The sequence below is a fragment of the Sebastes fasciatus genome, chromosome 19 (genome assembly GCF_043250625.1).
Source record: "Sebastes fasciatus isolate fSebFas1 chromosome 19, fSebFas1.pri, whole genome shotgun sequence".
NCBI classification, from domain to species: Eukaryota; Metazoa; Chordata; class Actinopteri; order Perciformes; family Sebastidae; genus Sebastes; species Sebastes fasciatus.
The window spans coordinates 22,976,404-23,003,729 of NC_133813.1; the positions used below are offsets into that span (position 1 = coordinate 22,976,404).

The 27,326-nt window shown below is 39.4% G+C and overlaps 1 long non-coding RNA gene across 4 annotated transcripts; it reads left to right on the forward strand.

Moving 5' to 3' along the window:
• LOC141757529 (uncharacterized) lies at window positions 1-27,326 on the forward strand. 4 transcript variants are annotated; one of them, XR_012591664.1, is made up of 6 exons: window positions 1-232; window positions 1,621-1,710; window positions 4,663-4,753; window positions 7,338-7,434; window positions 25,815-25,909; window positions 26,167-27,326. It is a non-coding gene; the product is annotated as an uncharacterized LOC141757529 (long non-coding RNA). The 4 variants fall into 4 exon arrangements; XR_012591663.1 differs by lacking the exon at window positions 25,815-25,909 and having other exon boundaries at window positions 35-49; window positions 180-232; XR_012591665.1 differs by lacking the exons at window positions 25,815-25,909; window positions 26,167-27,326 and adding an exon at window positions 11,852-12,007 and having other exon boundaries at window positions 10-232.

The window sequence follows — 27,326 nt, forward strand, 5'->3', positions numbered from 1 at the left end:
GTGAGTGAAAACGTGTTAAAACGCTGAACAGAGGCGCAGAACTTACTCTGTACGGGTCACACATGTTGTGCTTTGTTGTCATGATATTTATTTCAGTGTACAGCTAGTTTACCTCTAGGCTAACCAGCTAGGCTAGCGGAGACGAAGTTGGTCTCATGTGGTCTGTGTTCTCCTTACAGGTGTGCATGTAGTGACGCTGTGTCACGTGGAGATGCTGTTGAGTTTTACCCAGGTATGTGAGCTCTCCCTTTGTTATTTTGTCATGTAAATTTATTTTGTATTGCCAATTTCGACTTTTCTTTTTATAGTGTATATTTTTTGTATGTTCATGTTGACATTTTTAATTTAATATTAATTCATAAAATATAAAATTGCAGCTGGTCACGCTATTAAAGGGACATTGAAAGTGTAACAATACGATCAGAATTAAAGCGGCAGTGGGTAGAAATGGAGCAAATATGATTTACAAAAGTTACTTTTATAAAACGGGTACTATATCCTGACAGTAGTGCGGCAGGCAGGAAATATGAGGCAAGTAATATGAAAAAAATCATGTCTCGGTGTCCTCTGGTGCTCCTAATGGCATCTGTGAGATTTCACAGACCGGAGGAAAACAACCAATCAGAGCCGAGCTGGAGCCTCTGTGCAGCTGTCAATCACTCGTAAACTCCGATCAAACATCAAATTAGGCAGCACTGATTAAATAATAATACATTTTTCTGTTACTGGAATGTCTATTTCTCGCCTCAAATGTTTCAGAAACATCTTGTAGTGTACTGTTTAGCTGTAAAATGAGAAAGTATGTGATCCAGCCGCCATGTTGAGATCAGTTGAGGCGGTGCAGAAGTCTAGTTATCTCTCAGAACACTTGAATTACAATATGCTGAAAGGTTATTATGGAATTTTTGCCCAATGATGCCAAAAATATTTTGCCTACTGCAAGTTTAATTTTCCCATAAAAAAGAAATGTGTCTGATTAACGATCGCTGCATCCGCTGCAGCACAACCTCTCTGGTTTCCCATCATAATTTACACAGTATCCTGTCTTGTGTGTAGGCGTATTGATCTGTTGCAGCCGGAAGGTTTGGACCAGATTCAGACAGCTTTACTAGTGTGAACAAAATATAGGTAGAGTGCAACTTTCAACCGACAGCAATTTGTGGTTTTGTCATGAGTGACGACTTTGCTGTCAGTGTAACTGTATAATTACACTGATGAAAGTTTGTGAACTGGCAGCCACGTTGAGATCAGTTGAGGAAATACCAGCTGGAGCAAACTTTCTCATTTTACAGCTAAACAGTATTCTCCGTAGGGCTCTCCGGAATACCATTTTTGGGGCGTTGGAGCTTCGGTGAGAAATATTTGAAGGTATTCGAAGCTTCGGTACAGTTCCGCTGCCGCACTACTGTACACACACGCACCTCTACTCACAACAAACAGTGATATCCGTCTGAGGAAAAACAAATTATAATTAATGTTGAATATGATTTTGAATAATCTGGGATTATTCCTTATTTCATTGGTTATTTTGGGATTTATACTTTATTAATAGGTTTTTGAAGAGCAACGGTCAGTTGTGTTGCATGTTAAGACGGGTGCTTTTATTTGTCACACTTTAAGATATGCGGCCTCAATGGATGACATCTGGGAAGAAGAGGAACGTCATACAGACCAACTGAGAGAACATCTTCTCTGCGCTGAAGCTCTGAGGTAGGATATTTTTTGTCATTACCAGCTGCCCTTGTGTTTAATGTTGTTGAATATTGAAAGCATACAAAATATTTTAAATTCAGTGGCCTCTTTAGCTTCATCATGAACTTCTTGAAAATTCATGAAATAATAGGATATATATGGTCTGTAATATACGTGGACATTCACGCATCATTCACTGTGATTTACACTTCCCGAGATTATTATTATCTCTGATGTCCTGAACTTCAGAATACCTGAAGCTGACATTACAACCCATTTAAAAGTATAATATGTTACTAAAGATGCACCAATCCACTTTTATTCAGATTTGATTCCGATACCTGAATTTGGATATCTGCCGATACCGATATAATTCCAATAACAGAGCTCTTTTTGCATAAAATGTGTATTGCAATTTTGCATTCAATTTAAATGTATTCCAAAGCAATTTATTTGAACTGTAGGTTAAAGGTCTTTTTGATAACATTTTTATGTAGACGAATAATTAAAACAAATAGATCCACAGAGGTTTTAGAAAGTTGCCGAATAAAAGTATCCATTTCCCTAAAGAAATGATTATGATTGTGAACTAATCATTTAAAATGTTTTGACGGGTCCAAAATGAATGTTTGTTTATTTCTGTGGAAGATATCTGACGTTTGGTTCCCACTTCTAACAAGGCCTGTGAGTAGGGCTGGGATGATACACCTATCTCCCGATTCGATACCTTCACCATACTTGGGTGCCGATTCGATGTGTATAGTGATTTTTATGTATTGCGATTCGATATCATGATTTATTGCGATTTTTGTTAACCTTTTTAACACTAGACCATGAGAAAAAGTTGAATCATCTAGGGACTTTTAATGTGAAAAATATCTAAATTAATACCGTAAAATGTTTGATTTTCAGCATGTATGTAGTCAGAGATGTCCTGAAGTCAAATATATCAGTCATTGTCAGACATTATTTATGAAATTTTTTTCCAGCAACCCAAAAATCAAAGAATAGACATTAGTGGTATGTATTTTGTTTTTAATTTATAAGTGACATATAATGTTTTATACTTCTGGTTAATATAATCCAATCTGTTATTTCCATATATGTATTTTGTATATACAGTTCCCTTTGTTAACACCTTATTTCGAAAACCGGACATAGTCACACATGTATACTTCCGCTAACTTCGTCAAGTCCGTCGCTAGCTCTCCCCGTTGGCTTTGTTCTCTTTAGACGTCCATGGTCAGCTCCATCGGGGCCGTTTGAATGCATTTAACATGTCAGTATATGGGTGCGCTACAGTTGTAGCGTCGGCCGATTTGACCATAGAGATGTGATTGACGATTATCACAATACGATACGAACGTTTCCTGTCCATGACAGAGTTAGCATGCAGCTTTAGCCGTGATGTCTAGCTCTGCTTTTCCTGCAATGTGTGAAACCCAAAGTGTTTCCATACTTTACTGTACGTATATTGTTTACCACTTTGGATTTAACATGTGAGGGTGCAGGTCGTATCCACGTGGACCCGCTGTTTTTTACTTCCTTGTTGTGGCCAGTGGCGGTTTGTTTTGGTTGACGGATACAGAACGGATATGACGTCACATTACTCAGACTACAACAATAAAAGCGGTAACTTCCTTCTACCTCCTCATAGACTCGAAGCAAATAAATAGATTCTGGCATTAAAAAATCGATTTCAAAATCGTAATAAAAAAAATCGCGATACATAGGGAATTGATTTTTTTCCCAACCCATATTGTGAGCCAATAGTGCAACGACATTGATATCATGGTATTTCTGTCGCGTCAGCGATCAAGTTGCCAGGTAGTGTGGAAAAAAACGGATAAAAGGCTTGAGTTTGACGGTAAGCGCCTGGCTTCACTGCGGTACCAATCCCAAGCGTTTATGAAAGTAGGCTGCCTCTACCATGCCTGGCCGCTAGTGTTGCACGATTATCCGGTATACCGATACTATACAGGTATAGCAATAACCTGCCGTTAAAATGATAAGATACCAAATTTTATTAGTACCGGTAGCCTACTTTAAGACTGACAGTGTTTTCAGCGGGGCCATGTGTGTGCAGCGCTCTGCTTTAGAGGGCAGCATTGGGATTGGGATCCCGCAGGAGCAGGCACTTATACCTTTGCTGCTGGTGGGAGCAAGCGATCAAAACATAAACTGTAGTGATAACCAGAAGGGTGGAGTCAACTAATGAAGATTAAAGCAGGTCATGAACCGCTCACCGGCTGCACAGTCTCGCTCTGAGCTGGTGTCTGTATCAGCAGAATTCCCTTAAAAAAAAAAACAAGGACAATAACAGTGCAGCTCTAATTACCGATCAAATGTGCGTGACTGCTTCTTAAATGTGCTTCGTTACAAAATAGTGTGTTGTGTGACCAGATGTTTTTATACACACAAATTAATTTTGATCAAGTAATAAAAGGCGAGGCCAGAGGTCTGTTTGTGTCGGACATTGAATAGAAGCAGTGGTGAGAGGTTTTTTATCTTTCTTCTGATGGATATACATGGGCTGGATGATTATGTACATACATGTCTATATACTTTATGTACAGCGTGTAGGATTTATATTGGCAGTGACAGATGATATGTACATATTACAAAAATGTGTGCATTAATGAGAATTATAACAGCAGCAGTGGATATTTTGGTGTTAGAGAATTATTTACAGTGTATGACTGATTTTAAGTGGTCATGGCCAGAGGGACATTCTCCACCATTATTACATATTTATATGGATTACACCCCCACGTGGGGCCCGAACGCTCTTTACTGACACCCAGAAGAGTCCCGAACACAGCAAAATGAGAGGAAAAGAGAAAATACAGATAGAGGGCAGGGTCTCTGTAGATACAGATACCGTCACACACTTGTTGTGGGTCATAAGTGATGACTGAGAGGGATTATTTTTGTATGAGCTCATTTGTCTTGTCTTTTGTTGGTTCTCAGAGAAAAGCAGCTGAAGAACAACAGGGAGGCTCATCAGAAGCAGCTCCGAGACAAGTTTTAAGACAAGCAGAGGATGCTGGACGAACTCAGAGTAAGGAAACACCAGTAAAACAAAATATTGTCTTGATACTTTGATTATTGTTTCAGTAGGTATAGTGTGCCATAAAAATGGCATAATATAGTATGTCATGAAAAATATCATAAAAAATATCATAGTATAGTATACTATAAAATAAAAAAAATAACAGATGTCATCAATAATGTCATAGTATGTCATAAGAAACGTCATAATATAGTATGTCAGAAAATATATTAATAGTATAGTATATAGTAGTATAATAGTATGTAGTAAATTCCACAAAAGTGTCATACAAATATCACAGTAATATAGTATGCCATAAAAATTCATAATATAGTATAGTATGTCATTAAAAATAATATAGTATATCATAAAAGATGTCATTGTATAGTATGACAAAAATGTTTTAAAAAAAAGTCATGAAAAATATAAAATTAAAATAACTATATTTATATAAAAATGTCTTTAAAAATCACAATAAAGTATGCCATACAAATGTAGTATAGTATGTCATAAAAATGTCTTTGAAAATATCATAGCATAGTAAGCCATAAAAAAAAACTCAAGACAAATGTCGTTAAAATGTCATAGTATAGAATGTCATGAAAAAGTTATAAAAAATATCATAGTATAGTATGCCCTAAAAGTCATAAAAGTGGCATAGAAGCCATAAAAGAAATTATACTATTTAATGAAAACTTAATATTAATGGTATAGTATGTCATGAAAAAGTAATTACTCACAAGTCGTAGTATGATATGCCTTAAAATGTCATGGTATGTCATAAAGTCATAGTATTGTGTGCTGTAAAAAAAATAAAAATAAACGTGAAAAATGTTATAGTATAGTATGGATTATATATATTTTTTTAACATAAAAATGTCATAAAAAGTCATAGGCTTAAAAATATCATATAGTATGCCATTAGAACTTAAACGTTAAAACTTTAAAATGACATAGTATAGTATGCAAAAACAATGTCATAAAAATGTCATTCAACAGTCAAAGTATACTATGCCATGAGTCATAAAAATATAGTATAGTTTGCCATAAAATTGTAAAAAATATCATAATATACTATGTATTAAAAAAAATAATAGTATGTCATAATATAAATGTCAAACTATGTCAAGAAAAAAGTCATAATAAATGCCATAGTATGTCACAAAAATAGTAATGTAATATGTAATAAAAAACTTTATATTATGTCATGAAAAAAGTAATAAAATATGTCATAGTATAGTATGCCATGAAATGTCATAGAATTTGCCATAAAAAATAATATAGTATGAAATAAATATAATATGTCATAGTATAGTATGCCATTCAATTTTCATTAAAAAATATATTGTATAGTATGCCCTAAAAATTCATAAAATAGTATGTCATGAAAAATGTCATAGTATATGTTATAAAAGAATGAATAATATAGTTTGTCAAAAAATGTCAGTAGTATGCCATAAAAATAACTAGGATGTAATAGTCATTGTATATGCCTTGAAAATGTCATATGCCATGAAAACTTTTTAAATATATCATAGTATAGTATGCTATAGAAAATGTTATATTATTCCATACAATTTTCACAAAAATATCAGTGTAGTGTGCTATAAAAATGTTGTGAAAACTTGCATAATATATTATGTCAAAAAAAAATAGTATGCAATAGAACTTGATGATATATCAGTGTGCTAAAAATGTCATATAGTATGTCATATTTTTGTTTCACAAATGTCATAAAAAAGTCATAGGCATAAAAATATGGTATAATATGCCATAAGAACTTAAACTTTAAAATGTCATTAGTATAGTATGCATAGAATATGTCATAACAAATGTCATATAGTATGTCATAAAAATGAAAAAAAAAAAATGGCAAGTGAGGCCCAGTCTCAAGGCGGTTTTGTTTTGTGATGATTAATTGCCTGTTAATTTGTATTAATGGCAATAAAGTAAAAAAAAATCAAAATATAGTATGGCATAGTATGTAATAATATAAATGTCATTATATACTATGTCAAGGCAAAAATCATTAAAAATATCAGATTGTCAAAAAATAATAATGTAATATGTAATAAAAACTTCATATTAGGAAAAAATATATAATAAAAAGTTATAGTATAGATTGCTATACAAATGTATATAGTATGTCAAAACATTACATAGTATAGTATGCCAAAAAAATAATACAGTATGTAATAAAAACTTCATGTCATGAAAAAATGTGTTTTAATAGTATGCCATAAAATATCATAGTATAGTATGCCATGAAAAAAGTAATAATATATGTATATCATAGTGTGCCATCAAATTTTTATAAAATGGTATGTCAAAAAGATGTCTGTATGTTAAATATGTATGCTAAAAAGTCATAGGCACAAAAATATAGTATTTGATAAAAATTCATAGTATAGTGCAGTAGTCCATAACAAATATGTCATAAAAATGTCATTGTGTAGTATACCATGAAAAAGTAAGTCATAGTATAGTATGCAGTGCGGCCCTCAGTCATATCCTGGCTCCCTAAGCAGAAGGCACACATTTATGTGAATGTGATGCAAAATCTTATGTCATCCTCCTCTTCTTTTCTCCCCAGATGCGTAAGGAGTTCCTTCACATCCATGTCGTGTTCTTGGATTGAGTCACTGACCTTCTAACCTCTCAGCCATTGGTTCCCATCACCCACTGTTAAGGTAAACAGAGGATGAACTATCACTCATTCACAATGTAAGACTTTAGTTGACTTTAGCTGTTGCTGGCTAAAACAAGACTACTTTACTGTAATGAGAGACAAGTTAATAAAGTTATAAAAATCAATTGAATAGAAACAAGACAGAGATTTTTTTTATTATATATGAAGGGCCAAGGTGCAGTCAGAACAGATGAGTTTTTATTGAAAATGCGGCAGACATGACCCTGGCCTCTCTGGCCCTGTTCAGACCTGGTATTAACATGCATCCTCAGTGATCGGATCACAAGTGGACAGCTTTAAGTACAGGTGTGAACACACTCAAGAAGCATTGAGATCGGATCTTTCAAACCACATTCAGAGGTGATCTGGGCCACATATGGCCACATTCTTTTAGTATAGAATATTTGCCCACTCCCATGTTGATAAGAGAATTATATCCGTTTCCGGCAACCCACATGTTCCGCCTCATCTCCACATTCACTGCATCTCTCATCAGTCTATCACCCACCTGCCCGCCAGGCTCACCCCCAACTAGTTGATATTTTATACAGCCTACAGTATTTTATCAGTCAGTGTTTGCGAATTTGTCCCAGTGCTTTACTTATGATTATCCGAGTCTGTACCCGTTACTCCCGCTTGCCTGCCCTGTTTTTTTCTTGGATGCTCTGATCCTGTACTTTTAGCTCGCTTTGGGATAACCTGGTTTTGATCTGTCTATTTAGCTTAGTAAAGACTTGTTTAATTCTATTCCTGCCTTTGCCTTGTGTGTTGCTCTTGTGCCTTTTACTATAAACGCAACATGTACAACAGGTCCCCAGATACTCCTGTCATGACTTTCATGTTGAATTACTGCTGATTTATTTCAAATATTTAGATGGTAAATTGATATCAAATGCACATTCAATTCTCACTCACTCACTCTCACTCATCTTCAACTGCTTTTCCGGGGTCGGGTCGCGGGGGCAACAGCTCCAGCAGGGGACCCCAAACTTCCCTTTCCCGGGCCACATTAACCAGCTCTGACTGGGGGATTCCGAGGCGTTCCCAGGCCAGTGTGGAGATATAATCTCTCCACCTAGTCCTGGGTCTTCCCCATGGTCTCCTCCCAGCTGGTCGTGCCTGGAACACCTCCCTAGGGAGGCGCCCAGGGGGCATCCTTACTAGATGCCCGAACCACCTCAGCTGGCTCCTTTCAACACAAAGGAGTAGCGGCTCTACTCCAAGTCCCTCATGGATGACTGAGCTTCCCACCCTATCTCTAAGGGAGACGCCAGCCACCCTCCTGAGAAAACCCATTTCGGCCACTTGTACCCGCGATCTAGTTCTTTCGGTCATGACCCAGCCCTCATGACCATAGGTGAAAGTAGGAACAAAGATTGACCGGTAGATCGAGAGCTTTTCCCTCAGGCTCAGCTCTCTTTTACTCACAACGGTGCGGTTAAGCGAATGAAATACCGCCCCCGCTGCTCCGATTCTCCGGCCGATCTCACGTTCCATAGTCCCCTCACTCGCGAACAAGACCCCGAGGTACTTGAACTCCTTCACTTGGGGTAAGGACTCATTCCCTGCCCGGAGTAGGCAATCTAACGGTTTCCTGCTGAGAACCATGGCCTCAGATTTAGAGGTGCTGATCCTCATCCCAGCCGCTTCACACTCGGCTGCGAATCGATCCAGTGAGTGCTGGAGGTCACAGACCGATGATGCCAAAAGGACCACATCATCTGCAAAAAGCAGCGATGAGATCCTCAGCACACCGAACTGCAAACCCTCCGGAATCCGCATTGTTCCTCGTCGATCCAAGGTTCGACTATCAGCCGAACCCTCCTTTCCAGCACCTTGGAGTAGACTTTACCAGGCTGAGTAGTGTGATACCCCTGTAATTGGCACACACTCTCTGGTCCCCCTTTTTGAAAAGAGGAACCACCAACCTGGTCTGCCACTCCTTAGGCATTGTCACCGACTTCCACGCAATGTTGAAGAGACGTGTCATCCAAGACAGCCCCTCCACACCCAAAGCTTTCAGCATTTCTGGATGGATCTCATCAATCCCCGGGGCTTTGCCACTGTGAAGTTGTTTTGACTACCTCAGTGACTTCCACAAGGGAAATCGATGATGATCCCCCCCATCAGCTTCCAGCTCTGCCTCTACAATAGAGGGCGTATTAGTCGGATTCAGGAGTTCCTCAAAGTGCTCCTTCCACCGCACGATTACCTCCTCAGTTGAGGTCAACAGTGTCCCATCCTTACTGTACACAGCTTGGATGGTTTCCTGTTTCCCCCTCCTGAGGTGCCGGACGGTTTTCCAGAAGCACCTTGTTGTCGACCCAAAGTCCTTCTCCATGGCTGCTCCGAACTCCTCCCACACATGCGGCCTCAGATCAGACGATACGATCACACAATCGATCATCGACCTTCGGCCTAGGGTGCTCTGGTACCACGTACACTTATGAGCATCCTTATGTTCGAACATGGTGTTCGTTATTCATACATTCAATTCTATAAATTTCAATATTATGAGAAAATTCAAGATTCAAGAAATAAAAATGTTGAATCTTGAGTTTTCTCATAATATTGTTATGATTTTAGGATATAATCATTCAAAAATACTGTATTGAAAATAATGACAAATGTATTTCAACAAAGAAAAAAATTAAGAAACTTTCCCATTTTAACCCTCTGAGATCCACCATAGACCCCTTGAAAAAACTGCATGTTTTTTTGTCCATGTGATTATCATAAAGAAGGCATGTCCGTGAAGCGGAGACTCATGGGAACCAATAGAACCCATTTCAATTCACATATCTTGAGGTCAGAGGTCAAGGAAAATGGCCATGCCAGTTTTTCTTCACCAAAATGTTGAACTAAATTTGGAGCGTTATTTAACCTCCTTCCCGACAAGCTAGCATGACATGGTACCAATGGATTCCTTAGGTTTAGTTTCCTATGATTACTGTATCCTTCACTCTAGCCCTAAAACTGAACCTGCTACAGCCTCTGAAAGACAGTCGGTCGGTCTCAGGGGGTTACACAACCTTTGAGGCATCCGAGTTTTCAGAGTTTATATGGTGCACCTGAACGCACCATTAAGTCACCGACGGTGCCAAAACAAAAAAAAGCGCGATGTGTTGAGATCATGAGATAGCGCGACTGAGCGTGGCTCTCTGAAGTGTAGATGGCGTGACCGCAGTGCAATACTGTGACAGAGTTTTCAAAGACACACCAAAACATCTTTTTATCTCCCTGTGTGGGATTCCTAGGGAGATCTGCATCAATTCCTCTACCACCTTCTCCTTCCCACATCCGTGTCAGTCTGCATATGACATGCCAGGTGACAGCCAATCAGAGAGAAAGTCATCAGAAGTTTAAGTTGCATTCACTTCAAGTTGAACTATGATGTTAATTAACAGTTTTAATACAAGCTTGTATGAAAGTCTGTTTTTAAGAAACACTAAAATAATAGATTTTTGCAAGAGAATTTAAAAAAATAACAGATATGCTGACAATAGTTGTAGCCTATGAATTGCCTCAAGACTAAAGACACACACACCACTTGTTTCCAACTGTTCCTGCCAGATACAGTGGTGGAATAGTTCAATAAGCCATTAATCTATATATAATCAGTCACAATGTTGTCCCTTGAGTGGTAGAACATCTTATTGGAGAGGAGTGGATGTGATTTTGATCCAATTTAGTTTTTAGTCATTGGCACAAACTCAGACTTCTCCAATATGTGCAATTTATGCACAGCGCGGGTAACTTCACTTATTATTTATGTCTACCAACATGGCATGTTGTGTGTAATATGGTCCAGAATTATTCCAGTAATAATAATAGTAATCACAATGCTATAATGAAATATGGGTTACAGACCAAAGGGGGGGTAATTAGCCACAGTAGAAACTATCAATATACATCCACATATCTTTAAATCACTGAGTAAACTGATATGCCATTACTAGCATACTTCCACCCCCTAAAAGGAGATAATTCTGTTTACAAAAGAAACATTACACTATTTAAGCAGTTGGTAAAGTGAGGCAATGACAGAAATAGGACCATCATGTGCTGTAAAATAAAACTGTGCCATAAATAATAAAACGGATGCTGAACATGTTACATGTACACAGTGATTGATTACCTTAAACAGTAAGAAGAGTATAACAAAAGCGATATAAAACGCCATGTTCCTTCTCACAATAATCTTTATTTTTTTACCTTGCATAATTTGGGTGAATTTGAGCGCTGGGTTGTTATTTTATTCGCCCCAAACAGCCTAAGACGTTAGCATAAGTTAGCTGTAAGCCAGCAAGCAACGGACACAGCAACAGTGTGTTTGTGTTTGTTTGTGTGGCCGTTCAGCTTCTAACTGACCTCATATTTCGCAAGAAACTCGTGTTCTTTCTGTTGTTTTCCTCCAGCCTCTCTCCTTTTACATCTCGTCCCTCTGACATCTTGTGAAGCAGGTTCATAAAGGACAGGTGGGAGCGGCTGTTCCTGCTGAGTTACATACACAATAAATGATTTCCGAAAATGTTTAAAAAACTTTCATGAATGTGTTGAGGGGCGGTGGTGGACTGACTGCTCATTTTTAAATAACTAAAGTTTTTTAAATTAAAGCAATTCAACAATGCCATTTTCTATAGCTAGCTAGCTTGAAGCCGTTTACAGTGATAAATATTCCAACATGATCTTACTATGAATATTGTTGTTATACTATGATCTCAAAAGCCTGTGGTCGAAATGGGACCCAAACATTGGATATTTTCCACAGAGATAAACAAAACATTAATTTTGGGCCCGTCAACATTTTTAAAATGATTAATTCTAAATCATACAATTCTTTTTTTTGCCAAAGCAACACTTTTGACCGTCACCTTTCTAAAATCTCTATGGGTGTATTATTCAAAAAATATATAAACTGGGGGAAAAAAGTTCGGAAACTTGTGTTTGGTGGATTATTTCTCTGTTGTTACAATGCTAATGGCATTGCATTTTACATCGTTGGAAAGCCTGTTTATTTACCTTCGCAATGATGTCCAACTTGTAAGGATCATGCATTTGTGGGATGAGCAGCACAGCTGATTATGTGGGGAGCGCCCAAGAAAAATGTACCAAAATGCTCTGCCAATGGTAAACAGTGTATTCTCATAAGGCTACCAGGAAGCCTGCAATGACTGCCCTTCACCGTCAGGCCCGTTTGCGTGTAAAAAGTGTAAAATTGCTAATATGTCTTGTTTGTTCCTTGTTACTGAAAGAGAGTTAAATCATCCAATCCACCAAACAACTCAAAACAAGAGTCAATACCAACAGGAGAAAACACTGTTTACCATTGGCAGAGCATTTCGGCAAATTTTTCTTGGGCGCTACCCACATAATCAGCTGTGCTGCTCATCCCACAAATGCATGATCCTTACAAGTTGGACATCATTGTGAAGGTAAATAAACAGGCTTTCCAACCATATAAAATACAATGCCAATTAGCATTGTAACAACAGAGAAATAATCCACCAAACAAGTTTCCGAACTTTTTTTTCCCAGTATATTTTATAATACTTAGAAATGTTATCAGTATGCACATGCACATTGTGTCTGAAGACATCACTCACATTCTTTTTTTGAAAAGATGTCTGTTTGGGGGGTATGGACATTGCTAAAACTGTCTAGCTGTTTGAATCGCTTTGAATGACAGCTCAAGAGTAGAGGGGAGGAGGGGTAGGAAGGGGACTTGGAGCTTGAGTGGGCGCTGTTTCCACGTGGTCCTTGTGCTTGCAGTTTCTCCTGTTTTATTTTATTTTTTAATATTACAGTTTTCGGACTGTAAAAAGTAGAGGGGTTCCATACTGCCTACTAAAATAGTGGACAGGAGTTGTCCTCTGCGTCCCCCCCCCCCTGTAAATTACACCCTCGCATTTGTGCCATTTCTTTTCCAAAGCAGACCGCTGTTGGAGAGCATCTGTGCCCCGTTTCTGATCATCACAAAAACAAGAAAGACAAGCTGATGCCAAAACTGTGAGGGAAAAAACTCCCCTTTTTATACTCTTGCCAGTAAATAGTGGCCGGTTAATAATGATACACCCATGAGCATGTAACAATGAATATCTGCTTTCTTCCTAATCAGTCCGGCACAGGCTATGATCCCCAGCAGACCCTATTGTCTGCTTCCACAACCAAACTGCACCACATACTTTGCCGTTCTCATTACAGAAGGTCATAGAAAGTGTCCTCAGTTGGGGCTCGTCTACCTCAGGGCCTTTTCTCAGCTGCAGCAGACTGGAACTTACATAGCACTGCAGCTTCTTGGCTTCATACACCGCAACTTTTATGACTTTTATAACAACCATAAACAAACAACTTACAGTATCTTCAGTATCTGTGTTCTGGTAATTCAGCTGGTGCGTTTGTGTATACATGCATATTTCCGTGCATCCATATATAGCCATTTTCATTAACTAGTGCTCACTGGAAATTAGATCTTATAATCCTCGCTGCCGGCTAGTCTCTTAAAACTAAAAAGGAGGAACAAGTGGTGGTAAAGGCGGGTATTTGTATCATTTCACATGTATTATGACCTCTCTTTCAACAATGTTCTCTAAGTTACAGTGATAAATGATTGAATAATGCACATGTGTACGCACACACACAAGCACAAAATAACACACTTTCCCATCAGCATCTCTGGAATCCCTCAGCACCTGGGAAAAACTCTCTGCTGTCCAAAAAAAGTTAATGCACAACAGGCCACTTTCTCTCTCTCACTCGCTTTCCCTTGCACCCTCTCCTTCTCCATTTGGCCTTGTAAAACCTTTGCAAATCAAATCCGCTTTCCATCAGGGTTTTGTAATGCTGTTTACGTTAGAAGAACAGGGGTTCTGAGGGCTTTCAGAGCTTATCTTTCAACTAGACAAAGTCTAGCACTAACCCTAACCACTGCGGTGTACTGGTGGTGAGCAGATTGTGTCAGGATTGTGTCCCTGCTCTTTAAAAGGAGGTTTACTGGTCTCCAAACTGTTCTTGAGAAATGAGTGACCTCACCTGTAATATTACAGTGTCAAATTACTCTGACAGTTCACTGCTTAGGCTTTTGTCCAACTGGAACTTGTTGTCGGCTTCCTCTCATCCTTCATCCAGTTGCCTGGATGTTCTGATGTTCTTCCTAGAAAACAGGGGGACATAATTAAACATACGGTGGCTTGAAAATTAACTTTGCACAGATATAAATGTTTATCTGCTAAAGACACACAGCGGACATTCAATATTCACAATGTTGCTGTGAGAATAGCCCCTACCTAAGGCCATGACCCTCTGTTTGGCAAAAGATGCACAAATATAAAAACTTGTACAAGCACAGGTACACAGTCTGTTGCTGGCAGGCATGGATTGTGAACCTATAACGGATACTTAAGCAGCTGAATTCCTTTAGGGGTTCACAAACACACTTTAAGCAGCAACAGATTTGCACACCTACTGGTTTTACACAGCTACAGTAACATGCATGCAATGCTCGCAATGTCGTCTCAACTTCTATCTTCCCTCTCCTTTTCTGCCCTTAGATGCCGACCGGCCGGCGCTCCTAACCAGCCCCGACCTCTACAAATCACTCATTTTTATACAATTACCTCCCGCTCCCTTCCTGCGCATGGCTGGGTGCAAGTGTCGCCCGTCTGCCTGCCATTGTGTGCTAATTTTAGGCCCATTATTTGCTGTAACAAATGTGCAATGGGCAGAGTCACTTTCACATTAATAGTTTGCACCCAGAGGGGAAGTCTTCCCCCTCATCATGGATCAAAGGTCTCCTCTATTGTATCTAACTTCCTGTTTCCCTTTTTAGCCACTGTGTGTTGTTTTTTCTCACTCTCTCAACCTGGGCCGAACTACACAGGCAGGTCAGGGCTTCAAATTGGACACTGCTGTGAGTGACAAGCATGAGGAGGTGCCCTTTGACCCTCTCGGTGATTGCGGCAGAGCAGACAGGTGATTTGTGGAACTAGGAGTGAGATGAGAGGAGATGCTTAAAGTAAAAGCTCACGCTCTTGATATCATGTGTCCACAGATGGGAGGTGAAATCTGGATTCCATTGTTGTACTGTCAGCAGAGGTGTCCGAATTTGATAAAATACCTCATCACCTTTCCCCGGTTCAACTCCCACAGATGGTAAATGATAGAGGCTGAGCAGCTGAGGTTACCGTGACCTTGGTCTTCCAAAAATAAGCTTTTTCAGAGTACAATGTGCAGTTGTGTGCTCTTGACAGTGCTCTGATAATCTTAACCCATCATGATATAATGCCAACTGAAAAAGGTTTCTGCCTTATCTATATCACCTCCAGTGAGTTACTACTTCGGATGACTGATGTAACTATGTGTCACAGGAAGCTGTACAGTGTAGCAGGCTGGGAAGACCCTTGTGTCACAAAGCTAAACAAATCACATCTCACCATTGTACTGTGAACAACTGACCCAACACATGTCTCCTATGAATCACATGGACACATTTGTAGGGGAGATAAAAGGCAATAAATAATCAGGCAGGAAAAGGTCACCATTAGTGCCAGAGTCTAGAAACACACTTAGGACGCCTTCACAAACCAACACTTAGTCCTCTTTAATCAAACTCTGGTGCGGTTCAACATCTGGTGCAGTTCGTTTGGGCAGTTGTGAACGCAGTAATCGTACTATGGTGGGGACCAAAACAACTGGACCAAGACCGCTTACGCAAAGTAATTTCGGACCGTTTCCAAGTGAACCAAAATGCAGGCTGCCTGTGTGGGCATTTATTGAGATGGACACAGGTGAACGACAGGTTAACATGAGTGAGGACTGACCTGGACTTCTGCAGAAGTCCAATGTTGGCTTGACATCTGGGCTGATTAGAACATAAAGAATATACAAAATAAAGTCCACAAAAACAGTGACATTTATAAAGTCATGAACTGGAGAAGGGATTCGTGCGCAGTCGATCTGTGCCGAGTCAAAGGGAAAAAACTTCGACAGCAAAGTCCGCGATTCCCTGCATAGAAGTGGCAACTCTCGAGATGAAAAAGATAAATTCACTCCTTGGTACACATCCCTCAGCAACTTATATAATTTATTTGTTCCACTTTGATTTGTGTACTTTGAAACCAAACCAGACTAAATAGAAAACAAACCAAAAGTATCAATTTAACTCTGATTCAGACTAGCCAAACAGATTATGGCTTGTGAAAGCGCCCTTAGATGTAAAAGATAGTTCCAGTTTATTCATGTTTACAGAACAGGGCAAGAAACACAAGCAGTCAGACAATCATATATGTCTAAACAAACTTTTAGCCCAAATTTATCAAGTCATAGTTTTAATGTTTAGTGTTGTGTCATCATCCATCTGCAGTTAACACATTTTACAGTGTATCCTGTCTCATACTATAATGAGATAACTTCCTCTTGATCTGTTTACAGCATGCTCCTCCTTTTTTTGTCTGATGAGTGAGTATTTACAGATAAGGACACTTCAGGTTTGGCTAATGGATGATATCAAGAGGGCCTCACTCCTCTGTGGATCCATCAATACCAGTTTACTCTAGTTTCACCAGGCTTTATCCTCTAAAAGAAGCCCTCTAATAAATGGAAACTGTGGATGAACACACAAACACGTGTCACACACACACACACACAGCCATCTGTATCCATATAAGTTCACAGATGTGATCTGCAGAACACACAACAAAGCAGTCATGCTTTCTGATTTTGTCATAAACAAATAAAAACCGGACTGAGGAGTTCCAACATGGCTCAGTGAGGAGACATTTCTCCGAGCAGAGAGATCCTGTAATTAGGGCCACACAGAAGGTGAAAGGATTGCTGATTGCTGAGGGGGTGACCTCTTGGGTGATGGGGGATGGAGGGATATAGTGGCTGCGGCCAGTTCTGCGGCTATGGGAGTGTGTCATCCTCCACCGTGTGACGTGTCCATGTTAATGTCCCCCGTGGGACAGCAAAGGGACGGAACCCTGCAGACTTACAGAATGAGCAGTTTGCTCATGATACTTTAGGTCAAATATTCTCCTCCCAGCAGTCGAGACAGATGACGTCACAGAAACTGTTAAGAGAGCCACAGCTAACTCTCGGCTAGTAGAAATTTAAAATATATTAAAGACTAAAGAAATATTCATTCATATTATTAGTGTTGTATACATACAGTATAAAAAAGAATATAACACAGTTTGCATTTCTCCTTCCTTACTGCTTCACCAGTAGCATCTGATGCAAATAAACAGAACTAAACTAAAAGGACTAAGAGTAGTAAACTAATCGGTTTGTCGTCATAATTTTCATTTTATCATTTTACTTAAAATATTATTTGCTACTTGAGTGCAATTTGTTGCTTGTCATTTGTTAATCCCATGGTTTTAAATGATTTTAAGCTTTTCCTGTGCCTGCTCCAGTAACTATGAAGGTAGCAAAGGTGTACGAGTAACTGGCTAAGGTATAAGTTGGAATGCAATATGTGTAGCTCTCTTCACGACAACACAGACACAGGTCGGTTCTTTGAAACGGCATTTACTCTATTGCTTTGGTACGTATCGTTTCTCTGATTCTTCCACGCGTTAAAGTGGCAGTAGGCAGTATATTTTTGGCATTATTGGGCAAAAATTCCATAATAGCCTTTCAGCATATTGTAATTCAAGTGTTCTGAGAGAAAACTAGACTTCTACACCTCCTCACTGTTTTTTTCTAACTACGTGGACGCGAATGGGCAGAGAAAATTGTGAATGTTGAGGAGCTTTGAGAATGTCGGTTTGCCGCAAGGAGAAACTATAGACTGGATGCAGTCTATGGGAGAAACCTGCATGGAGTATAGAACATCCAAAGGTTTCCTCGTCATGATTCTGTGAATTAATAAGGAGAAAAAGAGAGAACCAAATGAGGAGGTGGTATGTACGGCAGAACACTGGTTCTGAGGGCTTTCAGAGCTCGTCTTTCAACCAGACAAAGTCTCTGTGGCTGCTTGGTTCTTGTTATCCCCTGCTGTGTACTGGTGGTAAGCATGTTGTGTGCTCTATAAAAGGAGGTTTACAGGTCTCGAACTGTTCTTGAGAAATGGGTGACCTCACCTGCAATATTACGGTGCCAAGTTCCTCTGACAGTTCACTGCTTAGGCTATGTCCAACTGGAAATTGTTGTCAGCTTCCTCTCATCCTTCGTCCAGTTGCCTGCCATTTTCCTAGAAAACAGAAGAAAGCAGAATATAAAACAGTTTGCATTTCTCCTTCCTTGCTGCTTCATCAACGAATGAACAGAACTAAACTGAAAGGGCCGAGAGTAGCAAACTAATCTGTTTGTCGTAATCATTTTCATTTCCATTTTGTTATCATTTTACTAAAAATATTAGTTGCTAATTGAGTGCAATTTGTTGCTTGCGTTTATCATAAATTCTATGTTTTTAAATGATTTTAGCCTTTTCCTGTGCCTGCTCCAGTAACTACGAAGGTGTACGAGTAACTGGCTAAGATATATGTTAGAAGGGAATATGTAGTTCGCTTCAGGACAACGCAGACGCAGGTCATTCACTTTGCAGGCACCTCTGGTGCGCGCCAAGCATGTATAGTACTGCGGCGGATTCCGTGTAGCATGTGATTTGTTTTTGATTTGGACCGACAGTTTTCAAATCCTTTGATAGGCGGTCTTTGATTTATTTGATAGGCGTGATTCAATAGTTCCATATAAGTCTGGCCCAACACCACTCCATGGCTGGAAGAGTTAGATGATGAGAAGGAGCTCCTGTGAAGAATAAGGAAAAAAAAGCAGTGCCCGAAGTGGGCCGGTACTCACCGGTAAGCAGTACCAGCACTTCTTCATTTTACTCTTTGGTATACGATGACTTTTTCTTGCACACCAGCACTTCTCACAAGCTGCCGGTACTCTTTTCTGCCCTCTCCATATCGGGTTCTCTGGGAGATTCATAATGTCGATTAATAACGGCGCAGCGCCAGCGTTTCTTGCTGTGTTACTTACTGTCTTTTGATTGTTTTTATTATCCTTTTAATTTTTCTCTTTTAACTTGTACTTTTATATTCTTGTATTCGTTTTTATCTTATGCACTTTGTGCTCTTTTATCTTGCTTTTATATATGTAAAGCACTTTGCATTGCCTTTGTGTATGAAATGTGCTATATAAATAAACTTGCCTTGCCTTTATCCTGCTGCATATTATGTAAGAGCATCCTGACTGGGACACTGCTCCTAAAACCTGAATGATACCCGACTATAGACTACAAATAACACAGGAAAGCACTTTAACTATTAACACTACGGTAAATATACAAACACACCACCATAATCCTATAATGTTCCAGTTGAAATAATATTGGAGCATTACAGACTTACTATGGAAGATGCATAGCCCAAGTATAATAAAACCATAGCCTGTTATGACTGACACAGTATAACATGCTTAAAGAAATGATGAATAAACAGTCGCAAGAGATTGCTGATACATTCCACTTCAAGTACTGAAAAGAGAAAAACAAATGAGGAGGTGCGGCCTCTTGATTGGCCCTTTTCACAGCAGCCAGTTTGACACGCAACTGCAGAGTAAACACAGGTGTAATTAACAACACTAATTATGGTCCTGTGCGAGGTCAGAATGGCTGCTGCGTGTCTGACGTCACATTTTAGGTGCGCGGCGCGTCTCTGCAGCTCTCTGGTAGCTCCGCAAAACTCTGCGCATGGTTTTGTATAAATTAGTCAGTCACGTCGTGAGAAATAGGAATGAACATAGTACAAAATACACCAATAAACTATATAGTATGTAGCATGAAGACAAATGAAAATACAAAGCTAGCACGGACATGAAACAAAAAGCATTTTATACAGGTACAACCACATACCTCGTCATGAAGAAAGATGTACTTGAGTCCATGAAAGTCCTTCAAAAGTCTCTTTGACTGCCTGCTTTGTCTTCAGACGTCAATAACTATAACAATAGATCATAGCAGCGTGCTGTAACACCTGCTCCTACACTCCCGCTGGATTGAGTCCCTCAACAAATCCCGTCGTAGCGGTACAAAGACAACATTAGTTCCGGGACTGAACGTAAGAACGGAACGGAACGTAAGGTAACGTAAGGTGTGCGTAAAACACAAAACAATGAACAAGATTAAAAATAATAAGATACGATTGAAAATAACATGCTGTGTATCATACAATTATTAATTATTTTTTGGAAAATGTCATATTCACAAGATAAAATGTTCAGGAACCAAGCCAACTTTTCTGTATTATACTAATGAATTCAAACAATATAGCACCATCATACCCAATGTTTAAAACAAAAAAGGCAATAGATTAAATGGAATTATTAGCTATATATATATATAACATTAACTCTGACATCAAATGTATATATAATTATTTTTTATTTTGTCTTTTTTTTCAATGAGCATTAAATAAAAGGAAATGTACTAGTGGCGACAACCTTTCTGTTATTCCTGTGATGTTACTCTATGAGACAAATCACTTTAATCACATCCGATTTCAATTTTGATCTTTACATCAATTAAATTATTTATTTACTTATTGCATGAATTTATGGGATTAATGATCAATTATGCATCATGAACATATTTATGCAACAGCACTTACAATATGATTATTGAGTAATATTCAAATATGTTAAAACAACTAAACTGTCTAATGGAAGCTTTATACAGATAATTCCAAACAAACACAACAGGATAGACAGGAAGGCAATCCAGGCACGCCAAAATACTAAAATAAGTGGCAACGAGGTAGAAAAATATATCAAAAAGCCTTTATTATAGTGGCTAAATCATAAAAAAGAAAAGCTAACATGTTTCAACCACTGTTGGTCTTCATCAGGGCGTTTAACAAACAGACAAAGTGGATGTGGCCTCACCTATATGGTATCGACAACCACTGGGAGGCAATCACATGATCACCATAATACTACAAAATATTACAAAAGTAATTTATGTACATCATCAATGAAAAATAATTCTAGTTTTGAACATATAGGCTGTAAAATAAACATGGGAGCTTATACGAAAAGAAGAAAAAATATATACATTTTACTTATTTACAGAAAGCATGTAAAGTCTTTATCCTCGTTAAGACCAGGATACTTTAAGACATTCGATCAATGGATCCAAAGTGTCTCCCTCTGGTAACGTTTTTGTAACCTGTCAAGCCCCCTGACCAACGATTTAATATGTAAACACAACAGCTTGTGAATCCATGATTTTGACAGGTACCTGTACTGCTCACACTATAATCTGGTGTTCTAGGTGTAATGTGACTACTGCGACAATGCTCTTCACCAGACACTATAAGCATCTTGCATGTACAGTATGGATGGACAGGGGATCATTCCAGCCCAGTATCCCCATTAATTCATCACTTATGGAATATCTCAGTTACCACTACACCACTGAAAGGGAGATTTTGACAAATAATCACCTTTTTTGCTAATAAACTGTATAGCTAAATTAAATCCACCTGGATTTCCTTTCCCCAATCATGCACTATAGTTGTCTCTGTGCTGGACACTGCCTGCTTCTTCAGCCTCGGTGCCAGAGCCAGCCTGTCTTTCTCTGTTACCCCCGAGTTGTTACAGCCACACTGGGCTCTGCCTGGAACGAGCACCGACAAATTGACTTTATCCTCTTTTGTAAAGTTCAGGGGTCTGACAGACGGACGGACACACACAGATGGGGAAGAATATCTCTGAGCATCTGTATGTCAGGGAGTCACGAGGCATCTCGTGGGGCATGTTTAGAGAGTATAGAGTGGGGTTGAGGGCCAGTGGGGGTTAGTGCTGTGTGGAACGGAGCAGACTGAAGGGGGGGCAGGTCACTGTGCCTTCAGGCAGGTGGGGGTGGGCTCAGGAGTTAATTGGTAGTTTGGGGTTTGATGCTGAACGGTGGTGACAAGTCTGTGTGGCCAGACCCAGTGAGCCCTGCTGCATATTCACTGTGTCGCAGGGCATCGCGGCAACTGTCACAGCTCACCAAGCCAGAGAGAACGAAGTAGAGAGAGGGGTAGCGAGGGGAGGAGAGAGAAAGATGGGTGGGAGGAAGAAGTGCAGGAAAACAACTAAAGATAGATTCACTTCTTTATTCCTCATTTTATGTTTTCCTTCTTAGTGTCCAACGCTGTATGCTGGCATTTGGTTTATTCTAAGTATAAGCTGTTCACTTGCCTGGTGAGAAGGGAGAGCTATGACTGTTTCAAAGCCAGCTACAGTAAGTGGGAGAGGGGCGAGTTGGGGCCAGAATGAGGCTCCATGGAGGCATGACGCTGGGGTGACTCAGTGAAGCCTTGGTCCTAATTGTGGCCCAGGGAAACTATTGTAGCCGGGGTGCAGGTCACCCCGGGCCCCAGGAAGGTTACACTGGCCCTCTTAAACCTGTTGTTGCCTGGCGCTCACATAAAAATGACACCTCGTAAATATGTACAGCTAGGGAGTGTGTGAGGCAGGACGGGGTCACTTACTTTTCTGAACCCTGCCCTTTAAACTTGCAGTCACCTTGGTCCTGTTGCCGACAGCCTGTTAGGTTGTTCTCTTACGGCCTGCGTGGCAGAGACAAGCAGCTGTGTATTTACTGGCTTGTCTTTTTGCTAGGTATAGGTTTTTTTTGGCACCTCATGTTGCTCTGAATTATGTCTCCTGTGTGCATATCTGCTTCTTGTACTTACTTTGATGTGTTTCTGTATTAAGGAGCAAAAATTCTCTGTAATTGCTAAATACAGCTGCTTCATTGTCAGGGCACTATGGCTCTGATACTGCTCATATTGTCTGCTTCTATAATGTTTGTGAATTTATACCACGTTGCTGGAAGAATAACACAGACGTGCAAAGTTAATCTTTAAATTGCCAGTGATTATAAACTAGTTAAATTATCTCCTGCAAGTCAGTATCTACTGAGGCAATGAATATATACAAGGAGGAGACTGTCCAAGAAAAGCGACCAGATAGCATCAATTTCGTCAGCAAATGCCCAAAGAAAATAACATTTGTTAACCTTCAACAAGACCTCTAAAGGCCATCGTAATTACTCTATGACTCTTATTTGTTGGGAGCAAAGAAGGAAGTCGTGGTGAATTGGGGCAAAATGTGGGACATCGCCACAGGAGACAGCTGTTTGTTTCCTGTTTTCTACCGACAGTCAGCATTGGTTTCTTTTAACTATGACCACAATCATTCCCTAACCTTAATCAAGTGGTAAGTATTGTAACCATGATGACGAAGGTCGTTAATGGAGCTAAGATCTCTATTGTTTTACAAACCTTATGTACGATACTTTTTAACCCAAACCAGGTCGTGTCTGTGCTTAAATGCAACCAGACTTTGGCTTGTCTGATCATGAAACTGATTTATTCTTCCAATACGGAAAAGATCGGATAAAAAAAAGGCTTATTTGCGATTCTGGAGGGCATTATATTATCATCTATTTTAGAGGACTTATATATTGCATGAGTTTCATATTATATTTTTTTATGAAACCAAATTTAGTTCTTGAGAAAACATACCATGTCAGGCTACGGTGACATTAAAAGAGTACTCACCAATTTAGCGTTGCACTCCTATACCATTGCCAGACTTGAGATGGACAGTTTTAAGAAAAACAGTTAAAAATCAATGCAGCAGAACCAGAGATATCATCTTTTTATTCCACACATTCTTCTTCCTTGTCAAAACTTGGCGCCGTTACCTTTTTTTCACACATGTAGGCTACTCCCCAACACCTGTAAATAAAATTGCTGGAGTTCCCCTTTAAGTAATTAAGTTAGTTTTATTGTACATTTTTATAAAAGAGAATTAGTTGTGAAGAATTAAATCAACACAGACAAACAATTTATTTTAAAAAAAACCAAAAATTCTTTATACTCACCATTTTTTAATGAAACAGACCAATCTAAAATGACAGACTTCTGTATGTGTGCGGTGTACTACTGTCGGACCCGTCACTGGGGTGCAATGCCCAGCCATGGTGCCCATAACACAACCCTCAACCTCCCATTAAAGCAGCAGTGGGTAGAAATGGAGCAAATATGATTAAAAAAAGTTGTATGTATAAAAACGGTCACTATATCCTGACAGTAGTGCATGAGACAGGTAATCTGAAAAAAAAAATTCCCCGGTGCTCCAAATGGCATCTGCAAGATTTCACAGACCGGACCAGAGCCGAGCTGGAGCCTTGCCGTCTCTGAGCAGCTGTCAATCTCTCGCGAACTCCGATCAAACGGTCAAACTAGGCACCGCTGATCAAATATGAATCAATATTCTGTTACTGTAATGCCTATTTCTTGCATAAAATGTTTTCAGAAACATCTTGTAGTGTACTGTTTAGCTGTAAAATGAGAAAGATTGTGATCCAGCCGCCATGTTGAGATCAATTGAGGAGGTGAGGAAGTCTAGTTATCTCTCAGAACACTTGAATTACAATATGCTGAAAGGTTGTTGTGGAATTTTTTTCCCAATGATGCCAAAACTATTTTGCCTACTGCAGGTTTAATTTTCCAATAAAAAACGAAATGTGTTTGATTAACGATCGCTGCATCCGCTGAAGCACAACCTTTCCGGTTTTCCATCATATTTTGTACAGTATCCTGCCTTGTGTGTAGGCGTATTGATCTGTTGTAGCAGGAAGGTTTGGACCAGATTCGGACAGCTTTACTAGTGTGAACAAAATATAGGTCGAGTGCAACTTTCAACCGACAGTGTCATGAGTGACGACTTTGCTGTCAGTGTAACTGTATAATTACACTGATGACTAACCTAGGCAACATTTCTGACCTTTTCTGTTTTCATGATGAAAGACTTTTCCACAGAAGTGTGATTAAGTCTAACTGTAATACTGTGGTTTTATTGGATGAATTACAAATGTTTTGCGTGCAAAAAAATTAAGAAAATCGCATCACATGAAACGAAAGAAATATTGGTTAATCTCACATAAAGATCATGATGCAACAGCCATTCCTCCCTAAATTCTGTCCAACTATACTTGATGTACGTTATTTGGATGATATTCAGTGTAAATATCAATGTTATATTTAGTTCAGAGGGGAATTCAGATGCCCGTCCATGAAGTTTCCTCTGGCTATGGGTCTGACTACTGTATGTGCATGAGCAATATGTGTAGAACAGGACTGTTGTAATAAGGCCTCTTTTGTCATTAAGGGTGAGTAATTGGGATACAGGCAATAGAGAGCCCAGGGGCAGGCATCAAAACCTTTGTCAGTCTGATATTGTTTTAGGACGTATTTATCCAGCTTGAGCTTCATTACTCTCTCTCTTGCGCTCTCTCTCTCTTTTTCTCCCTCCCTCTCTCTCTCTCTCTCTCTCTCCCTCCCTCTCTCTCTGCCAATTTTCCCCTTCTTTGGTTCCCAGGGACCTATGTGGGAACAATAGATGTACAATTAACGTGGGCCAGGCACGGGAGAGCAAGCGTTTGATGTTCCTGTTGAGTGGCCTCCTTGCTGAGGGTAGGAGAGCAATGTTTGGCAGGCTTCACTGTGTGTTTTCCTTCTTTCTGAAGCATATTAGCTCCCAGATTATTAAAATTCAGGCCATAAATAAGCTGATGGCAGCTGCAATATGCCAGAAATAATGTTTACAAAGCCAAGGCCCTCATTATCTCCCCAAGGCCTAAAGTAGGAAGACAAGGAGTGGGAGGGAAAAAAAAGCTTTTAGCTTCCTTCATGCTCACCTTTATTCTGCTCTTCTTCACTCTCATTCGCAGATGATACCACAGAGATTGGACTGATTACTCACAACAATGAGGACGACTATAGGAAGAAGGAGAGGGACCTATTCATATGGCGTCAAGACAATAACCTCCCTAAATCCATCCCGAAATGTTGAGAAGATAATTTTGGATTTTAGGAAGACCAAAACTGTTCAGCCACCAGTTTGCATCAATGATGTCCCTGTTGAAATAGTGAATAACATCAGATTCTTAGGCATTCAGATCTCTCCTGGTCTCTAAACATCAGTTGAGTTGTCAAAAAGGCACAACAGAGACGCTACTTTACAGATACTTTCTGCGATGCCTTAAAAAAATATGGAATGTCTACAAAAACCCTGGTCAATTTCTATCAGGCAACCAGAGAAAGCATCCTTACTGGAAGCATACTGGTGTGGTTTGGCAACCTGACTCAACAAGACCACAAACAACTGAGGAAGCCATTAAAAACAGCTTCGAAAAATCAGGAACATCACTGCCACAGATTCAGGACATTTACATGCATACCTTCTGCTGCAGAAGGAAGGGCCTAAGTGTTATGGAGGACACCAGCCACCCAGCACACATGGACACATAGACTACTGAACAGCAAGCACTTTAAATAACACAGGGATTTATTTCTTATTGTAGAATTTCTCCTTCTTATTATTGTTGTCTCTTATTTACTCATCTTATATATCAACCAGGTCTCATAGGAAGGCGTATAAAAAGCATGACATTACACGGGCATTCTGCGTGTCACAAGGACGTATTTTAGCCTTTTAGCGTATCATTTGTACGCCATGCAACAAAACTACGGTAACTACAGTAGTTAGGTTTAGACAGTGGTTCCCAAAACATTTCTGCAGGACCACCTTTTTGTAGATAAAGAAAATATTTTCAAACCACTGGGTTAAGGCAACAAAACTCACTCACTTAGGTTTAGGAAAAACTGCATGGTTGGGCTTAAAATAAGTACAGTATGTGAACTAAGTAAAATACGTACAGAAACAACGTAACATATACAGAAAACATGTCACAAACGAACAAGCTGTATAGCTTATAAGGGATGAGAGAGCCAGGACAGATGCATTTCATTGCATTTGAATGTAAAACTGTATTTTTTTTATATGACAATAAACTCAAACTTGTACTCGAACTTGGAGTTGTAGTGATGA